Consider the following 9,411-nt stretch of genomic DNA (forward strand, 5'->3'; position numbering starts at 1 on the left):
TCACATTTCAGTCCTTTCAGTGCATATCCTCATGCTTAGTAGTATATATACTTAGCACAAATTGTACTCAGTAGGATTTTTTTGTTTTTTTAAGCGTGAGAGGGTGACATGGAGAGGAGGTGAATATGATCAAGTACATTGTATGGAATGCTCAAGAAGGAATAAAACATTACATTTAATAAAGAAAAACATATCTATTCTTAATAATTGTGTGTAACTGTAGTGGGCTACTGAAGTATATTTATGCTATCTCATGAAACGTATTCCTAAGAATACTTTTTAAGTGCTAAAACTATCTTGTATAAACTGGTCTCTGGTCACTTAGATAAGCCATAAACTCCTAGAGTAAACTGCGTCTCCAGACCAGCCATAAACCCCTAGAGTAATCTGATTTCAGGACCAGCGATAAATTCCTAATGTAATCTGGTCTTTGGACCAACCATAAATTCCTATACCATGTGTTCCTGACCTAAAGGTTATGAGAACTGCCTGACTACTTAACTGCTATCTCTTTACCTCTGTAAACTACACTTGCTTGCAGCAGATGTCCGGAGCTGCCTTTCTGTATATGTCGAAATTGTAGTCTTTGTCTTTAAAAACTCAAACAAATTGGAGGTTGCAGCTGCTCCCACTATATTTTCTGGAACAGCTTGGCCTATGGTAAATAAAGACTCCATATGACTTATCCAGGTATCCTGGCAATTTTTTTCTGAACGTATCCTGTAACATAACATTATTTTAAATTCAAAATTTGGGGAACTTGGGAAGATTACTTAGTGGGTAAGAGCATTTGTTGTGCAAACATGGGGATCTGACTGGTGATCCAAGTACCTGTGACTTTCGAGAAGAGAAAAAAAAAGGCTGGAAAGGTCACACTTCTCTGTGCCTCCTGCTGTGGGAGACAGAGACAGGAGGATTTCAAGTGCTTGCTGGGTTCAAGTCTAGAGTCAGGTTTTGCAAGGGACTGTGTCTCAAAGGAATCAGGCAGAGAACAATGGGCTAGGACAACCAACACATTCCCCTGGCCTCCTGTGTGTATGCGCACATGCAACTCCGCCATGTGCATACACCACACACACATATACCACATTCACACACACATATACTCTCTCTCTCTCTCATACACACACACACACACACACACAACCACACACATGTACACATGCTTATATGCATGTATTGTCTCTCAGACACACACAATCACACAAATATGCACTAAAATATTTATCCAAAAAGGATTTGTTAAACTATGTTTGGTTGATTTGTGTGTGTAGTCATTATATAACATACATATACATATACATATACATATAACATATAACATATAACATATACATATCTATACATTATATATATAGATAGATATATGATTGGTTTTGGATAAAATTTTGTGAATATGAATTTTGTCATCTAACAAAGATGACTTGGTAGTATTGGTGGAAATTTTAAAAATTAAGCATATCATTGTAATGTTGTCTTTTGTCTTTTTAAATAATCACTATTTCTATTTTTTTTAAAGTTTAAACAGAAAAAAATCTGCCTGTAGAAATAGTGTGCTAGTTCACCTGGACCAACATTTTCAATAATATTTTTATTAATTATTTGATGATTTCACAAATGCATACAATGTACTTTGTTCATATTCAACTTGTACTCCTCCCCTAATTTCTCTCATGTCCTCCTACTCCTCACCCCTTTCCCACTGTTCAGCATTATGTGCTCTTTTTCTTTAATAAGTCACTGAGTTCAATTTCTGCTGCCTATATATTATCAGATCCACTAGAGCATGGTTGACCTAATAAGGGATCAATAGCTTTTTAACTAAGCATTACCACTGACGAGCCACACCCCCTCCATGCTGAAATGTTGGCTGTCTTTATTTATTTCTTTTTTTTCCAGTTCTTATGAAGATAACTACAACTTTTGTGAGTTCGTGAGTGCGATGAACCTGTTACATACACAAGACACTATAGTCCTATGATCTCTGGTCTCATAATCTTTCCTTCTCTTCTTCCAGGATGCTCTGATTCATACTTTTTTTTTGACAAACTTGATATTAGCCAGGGTCTTACATTCCTCTCCCCACTTAAATCTCCTTCCTCATTTATCTTAGTTTGCTTCCTATTACTAAGAAAAAAAATACCATGATTAAAAGCAGCACGGAGAGGAAAGAGTTTAATTTCAGCTCACAAGTTATAGCCTATCATTGAGGAAAGCCAAGACAGGAACCCTAGCAGTGACCACAAGGAAACACTGCTTGCTGGCTTGCTTCCTAGATTATTCTCAGTTTGCTTTCTTTTACAGTTCAGGACCACCGGCCAATGGGTGGCATTACTCACCCTCTTGCATCAATCATTAATTAAGAAATCCCCACGGATTGCATACTGTCCTTTCTGATAGAGGTGATCTTATGAGAGAGGTTTCTTCTTCCCAGATGACCCTAGCTCGTGACAAGTTTGTCAAAAAAAAAAAAGTACTAACCAGTCCACTGTCATTCCAACCCTTTCCTCTTCATACCACCTATGATTTCAATCCTCCTCCAAGACCTTTCTTCGTGTTCCCCACCTATGATTTCTTTCTATTTTCATAGAGTCTACCTTTATGCCAAATTAAACATAAATTTAAATATTAGGTATTAAAATTCACATATGCTAAAAAAATAATATGGGAAGTTTGTCTTTGGGGAGCTGTTATCTCATGCAAAATGATTATTTCTAAATCCATCGATTTACCTTAAAACTTTATTTTCTTTATAGCTGAATAAAATTCCAGTGGTACCACATTTGTATTACTTATTTATCAGGTGATGACCAACTAAAAATAATATACATATTTCAGCTGTATATTTTACTATAATTGTGTGTACACATTTTATGTGTTCAATACACAGTACATTGGTTGTTTCAAAATAAAAGATAATCTTGGTCTTCAAAAACCTTGATTATTGCATGTATCATAAACAATATCATTCAGAACACCTGAAGGCCTCCTTTCTGCCTTCTCTGAAATATGGAGAACAAGGCTTATGACACACAGACATCAACATGTAAATATTTAAATCATATACTCTCACAATATGCACATGTGTGTGTGGCACACACACAAACACACTACGTCTTGGGGGAGTTTCTTTCATTCTTCCCAACTGTAAAGAGAACGAGAATATCAGCAGTAGATGAATGTTTGGCTGAGTAATTCTTGGCTTTTATTCCTCACCTGGGATGAAATGATGTGCAATAGAAGAAAGCAGCCTTAGAGCACTTCCAGGTAAGTATTGGGTTCAGGGTTCTGACCACATACAAATTGCGGTTTATTGGTATAATCACTAGAGGGCACCACTGACTCATGGAAGAAAAACGTCTGGCGCCTAGGAAAGCAGAGATTTTTCGAGAATTTTTTTTTTTTTTAACCAGCTCTGGACAGAATTTCAACAAGATAGAATGTTCCATCATCCATTGTCCCAGAGCACTTATAATTGAGGGTTTCATCAAATGATAGGATTACTGGCCAAATCAACAACAGTTTTCATAACATTCTGATACTTAGAGGGGAAAAATCTGATACGTAGATAAAAAAGCTATTGGTGCAATCCTTTCATCAGTGTCATTGATTCCACAAGAGGAAAAGGTTAATTCAGTTACCATAAGAACAGAGTAAATAACACTATGCTGAAGAATGATTTTTTTAGGTTTCATTTCTTCAAGAGTCTGGTTTGACTCCCCTCCCTTCCTCCCACACACTTTATAGATTTCGTTGAGGTTTTATTTTACATTTTATTTTGTTATGTCTTAGTTAGGGTTCCTATTGCTGTGGTGAAGTACTATGAACAAAGGGCAAGCTGGGAAGGAAAGAGTTGATTTGGCTTATACTCCAGTCCATCATCTAAGGAAGTCAGGACAGGAACTCAAACAGAGCAGGGACCTGGAGGCAGGGGCTGATTCACAGGCCCTGGGGTGGTGCTGATTACTGGCTTGCTTCCCAAGGCTTGCTCAGCCTGCTTTCTTATAGAACTCGAGACCACCAGTCCAGATGAAGCACCACACAAAATGGGCTCAGCCCTCCTCCTTCAATCACTAATTAAGAAAATGCCTTACCACTTGATCTCACAAAGACATTTTTCTCAATTAAGTTTCCTTCCCTACTTTCAGATAACTCTTATCTTGTGTTAAGTTAACAATGAGGCTAGCTAGCACAAGTTACTATTATAGAATTTTGTGATTTTCCAAAAACAAGACAAAACAAAAAGTTTTGACTTATGGTAAAGGAAGCTGATAAACTTTCAGCTATAATTATTCTCATATTTTTCTGATTTCTCCTCCAAATAGTACTAATTAAGAGTCTTGTACCTCGAAAAAAATTCTATTTTCTAAATAGAATAATTCATATTTAGTCTTTCCCAAGATTCTCCCAACCACATACATTCACAGTTTACAGACTGTCAGTGTAATGATCATGTTTATGGACTCTAGAGATTAGGCTCTGAATCCTAGATGCTGTAATTGTCTTATGACTTTGAGCTAGATTTAATTATTATAAAATTCAGCTTCTACTTTTTGTGCAGAATGGTCATAATACTATTACCCAACTCCTAAAATGTGAAAGCTATTAGATCATACATGTTATTGCTTTTAGCACAGGCAGTAATATAGTGTACAGTCAACACATAGCTTCTTTTTAATGATTCTGTAAGTAACACACTTATGTATTGATATGATCTCATTAAGTAAAAGCTGTTTATAGTGTTGAATGTGATTTCCATCATCTGTTCAGCAATAAACTCTGTAGCCAAAATACAAGATATAATAAAATTTACTAAGAAAAAACACATAAACCAATTTGTCCAATCATTTGAGTGTATATCTAATATATAGTACTCATTACATATTTTAGAACTGAGTAGACATGATAATTATTTTCATGATAGCAAACCTTTTATATGCATTTACTTACATAATTGCCACAGTTAAATGAGGTACACACTATTAATACCCATATCATCTCGGTTCAGGAAACTAACTTTCAATGTTGATGTACTTTCCCAAGAACTTTTAGATAATACACAGTAGAGTGAGATCTCAGATTTTTAAAACCTGATCTGCTGGGAGAGGGAACTTATAGAGCCCACCTCCAGCAGGAAGACAGGGCATCAAGTGAGGGATGGCATCGTCATTCCACAGTCAAAACCCTGACCAAGAATTGTTCCTGTCTGGAAGAACTGCAGGGATGGAAATGGAGAGGAGTCTGAGGAAAAGCAGGCCCAACAACAGGCCCAAAGTGTGATCCAGCTCAAGGGAAGGTCACAAGGCCTGACACTGTTACTGAGGCTATGGAGCTCTCCAGTCACAAAATGGGACCTATCATGACCACACTCTGGAAGACCCAACAAGCAGCTCAAAAAGTCAGATGCAGATATTTGTACCCAAATAATGGACAGAAACTGCTGACCCCTGTGGTTGAATTAGAAAAGAGCTGGAAGAAGCTGAGGAGGAGAGCCACCCTGAAGGAGGACCAGCAATCTCAACTAAACTGGAACCCTGAGATGCCTCAGACAGAGCCACCTCCCAGGCAGCATACACCAGCTGATATGAGGCCCCCAACACATATACAGAAGAGGACTGCGGAGTCTGGGTTCAGTCAGAAAAGATGCACCCAACCCTCAAGAGACTGGAGGCCCCAGGGAGTCTAGAGGCCTGGTGGGGTGGGGGGTGGGGGTGGGGGGTGGGTACATCCTCGTGGAGATGGAAGGAGGAAGTATGGGATGTGTAACAGTCAGAGGGTGGACCAGAAGGGGGGAATAAAATCTGGAGTGTAAATAAATAAATAAAGACAAAAAACTGATCTGCTTTTTACCTTTCATTTAAAAATTGATTTTTCCCTCACATAAGATATCCTAGTTACAGTTTCCCCTCCCTCTAGCCCTCCCAGTTTGTTCCTACCTCCTGTCTTCCTTTCTGTCTCTCCTTAGAAAACAAGCTTCTAATGGATAATAATAAATATAATATGATAAACAAAAACTAATTCAAAAAGACCCAGACAATCAGAAGAAGAAAAAAAGACACAGGAAACAGACCTACTTGTTCTCACACTCAGGAATCCCAGAAAAACACTAAACTGTGAACCATGACATATATATGCAAAAGGCCTGGTGTGGAGTATTTGCTGGTTCAGTCTCTGCATTCCTATGAGCTTCCATCATGATGATTTAGAGGGCCTCTTTTCCAGGTGTCCTCCATCCCCTCTGGCTCTTACTTTCTACTTCCTCTTCCCAAGGGTTCCCTGAGGCCTGAGGGAAGAATTTAAAGACATCCTGTTTACTGCTGATTGTTCCAAGGTGTCTCTACACTATGTCTGGCTATAGGTCTCCTTGTTTGTTCCCATCTGCTGCATGAGGAAGTTTCTCTGATGAAGGCTGAAAAAAAGGCACTGATCTATGAGTATAAATCAATGTCATTAGGAATCATTTTATGATTTTTTTAAAGACCAGTAGTATTTGGTTTTGACTTTATGCTTGGCTCCTGGGTTATCTAATCTCTAGTTCTTGGTCCCATACCCATGCAGTGTAGGGTATAGGAAACATAAGTCATGTTTAATCTTTCTCAAAAGCTTTGTACCACTAGCCTATCTTGTAGTCAGGACACTGTTGTCAAAGCATTTGTGGCTGAGTTGGTATTTGTTTCTCTTTTCGTAGCATGTAGAGTACTAAAGATGGTAGAATGTAAGGTGAGCCTCTATGTAGACACCAGCTCATCTTCTCCATGTTCAATGAGTTGTAGAGGTGCTGTCTTCAGTTTGTACAGAACAACCTATAAGCTTGGCAACAGCCTGGGTGATTTGGGACTTCCCATGGGCCCCCTTTAGCCAACCTTGACCTTTAACCAACTACAATCCAGTAAGTGGACTTGAAGCTTCATTTGATGACAAGAGATAGCCAGTTGGGGCTCTGTCACCCCTATGTTTTGGCAATTTCATTTAGCTTACCTTCATTATATAGTATAAATTTCGCATATATAATATATTACACAATGTCAAATTATATATAATATATGTTATTGTCTTAGTTGGAGTTTTACTGCTGTGAGCAGACACCATGACCAAGGCAACTCTTATAAGGACAACATTTAATTAGGGCTGGCTTACAGGTTCAGAGATTCAGTCCATTGTCATCAAGGTAGGAGCATGGCAGTGTCCAGGGAAGCATGGTGCAGGAAGAGCTGAGAGTTCTACATCTTCATCTGAAGGCTACTAGCAGAATACTGACTTCCAGGCAACTAAGGCTAGGATATTAAAAAGCCCACACCCACAGTGACTCACCTACTCCAACAAGGCACACCTTCTAATAGTGCCACTCACTGGCCAAGCATACAAGCATATACAAACCATCACAGATCTATATATATGGAAACATGAGTTCTAGACTTAGGTCACAAGTTGAAGTCCAAGATGGGCTGCATCAATGATAGTTGTATAAAAAAATGAATGAATGAATTAATGAATGAATGAATGAATGAAAAATATTGCTTTAGAATTTTCTCTGTCCACATCTCTATTTCCCTGCACACTAAACAGTCTTCTACTGATCAGTAAGTACCTAAACAATCTTTTATTGATCAGTAACTACCTGTATTAGCTACTTTTCTCATTGCTATGATAAAAATACTTGGCTAAAGCAACAGGTTTATAGCAGTAATGACTCTGGTAAGTGGTACAGGATACATAATGCTTGAATTCCTGACACTGAGATAGATCATGAAGCAAAGAAAAGAGGACAGATAATGATCAGTGGCTTTGTTTGTAAAAGGACTCCAAGCCAGGCTGCCTGGCTTTTGCACTTTTAAAATGGCGTAATTTTTTGTGAACTATTGTCCTTAATTTTAAGTTTATTTTATTACACACACACAGAGAGACAGAGACAGAGACAGAGAGAGACAGAGAGACAGACAGAGACAGAGAGAGACAAAGACAGAGAGACAGACAGAGACAGAGAGACAAAGAGTTTACACTTTTTTGTGTAAAAGATGACTCTTTAGACTCCCAAAGACTTGTAGATGTCTTCATAGTCTTTTATAAAAGCTCCTTACATTTATGTCTAAAATATAACTTGAATACTTTCAGGTATAAGATTTCAAGCCGTTTCTCAAATAGGCATATAATTATTCTGGAACATTTGAAAAATACCCCCCCACTGCATTTGTAATAGTGTTATATCAAAAAGCAAATGATTATACATGTTTAGCTCTGTTTCAGGCCTCTGTATTGTGTTCTGTTTGCCTGTCTACCCTTGTGCCGTTACCATGCTATCTTAAATACTATAAATGTACATATGTTGGCATCTGATAAAGCAAATTCTCATGCTTCAATCTTCTTCAAATGTCTACTATCTTTGTATTTCATTTTACAAAATTAGAATGTAAAACTTCAGTATAAAAATACAATTGACTTTTGAATGCTGACTTTTAATAAACATGTATTAATCATTTATTACCTATATTTTGTACTTTTACTTATAGTCATTTTTCTTGAAAAATATGTTTCTAGTTTTTATTTCTCATATTACTCCTTTTATTTGTTTTCATTTCCCTACCATAGTGGCACGTCTAAAATACTCATTTTTCTTCTTGTCATTGTGTATCAAGCAACTCCAGAAGTTAGGAGCATGAAATAATAATTTTACTTTTATACTTTATAAGTCAGGAATTCATTTAAGGAACATTAGTGCCATTGTAACTGGGGTCCCTGCTAGAAAGCCTTAAAACTGGGAGTCACCTAGTAGTTGGAAGCTGAAACCTCCTGATGGCTCCTTCATTCATGTTCCTGATCTTTATCTTGTAGTATTTCAAACAGTAAGTTCAGTTGTAAATAGTAACTATTGTGCACACATGTGGTTTCACTGTAGGACTTCAGCTTTCTAATGACATGGAAGCTTCAGAGTGTTGAACTTCTTATACTTCAAGTCATAGTACGGGAAACAAGTCACAAATTATGTCACTTTTTATGGCCTTACCTCCAGAGTTACATAGTATCAATTCTTCAGAGAGCAATAGTCCAGAAACAAGAAAAACAAGACTGAAATACACTCCAAAGGTATATAATTGCAGATAGAAGCAGAGAGACTGAGTAGGGAGGGCAGAGCTGTACAGTGACTATCTCAGAAATTCCGAAATGACCTAGTGACTATCAAGCCATTATAATAATGTCTTATAGATTCAAACATGTATAAAACTAAACTAAAATGTCAGAAAAATGTAAATTATATATATATATTATATATAATAGTGTATATATATAATTATATTATATATACTATTTTATATTATATATAATGTATATATAATACTATGTATATATATTATATATTATATATATTATATATAATTGTATTATATATATATTGCACACACACACACATACACA

This window comes from Grammomys surdaster, unplaced genomic scaffold (genome assembly GCF_004785775.1).
Source record: "Grammomys surdaster isolate TR1022 unplaced genomic scaffold, NIH_TR_1.0 61, whole genome shotgun sequence".
Lineage (NCBI taxonomy): Eukaryota > Metazoa > Chordata > Mammalia > Rodentia > Muridae > Grammomys > Grammomys surdaster.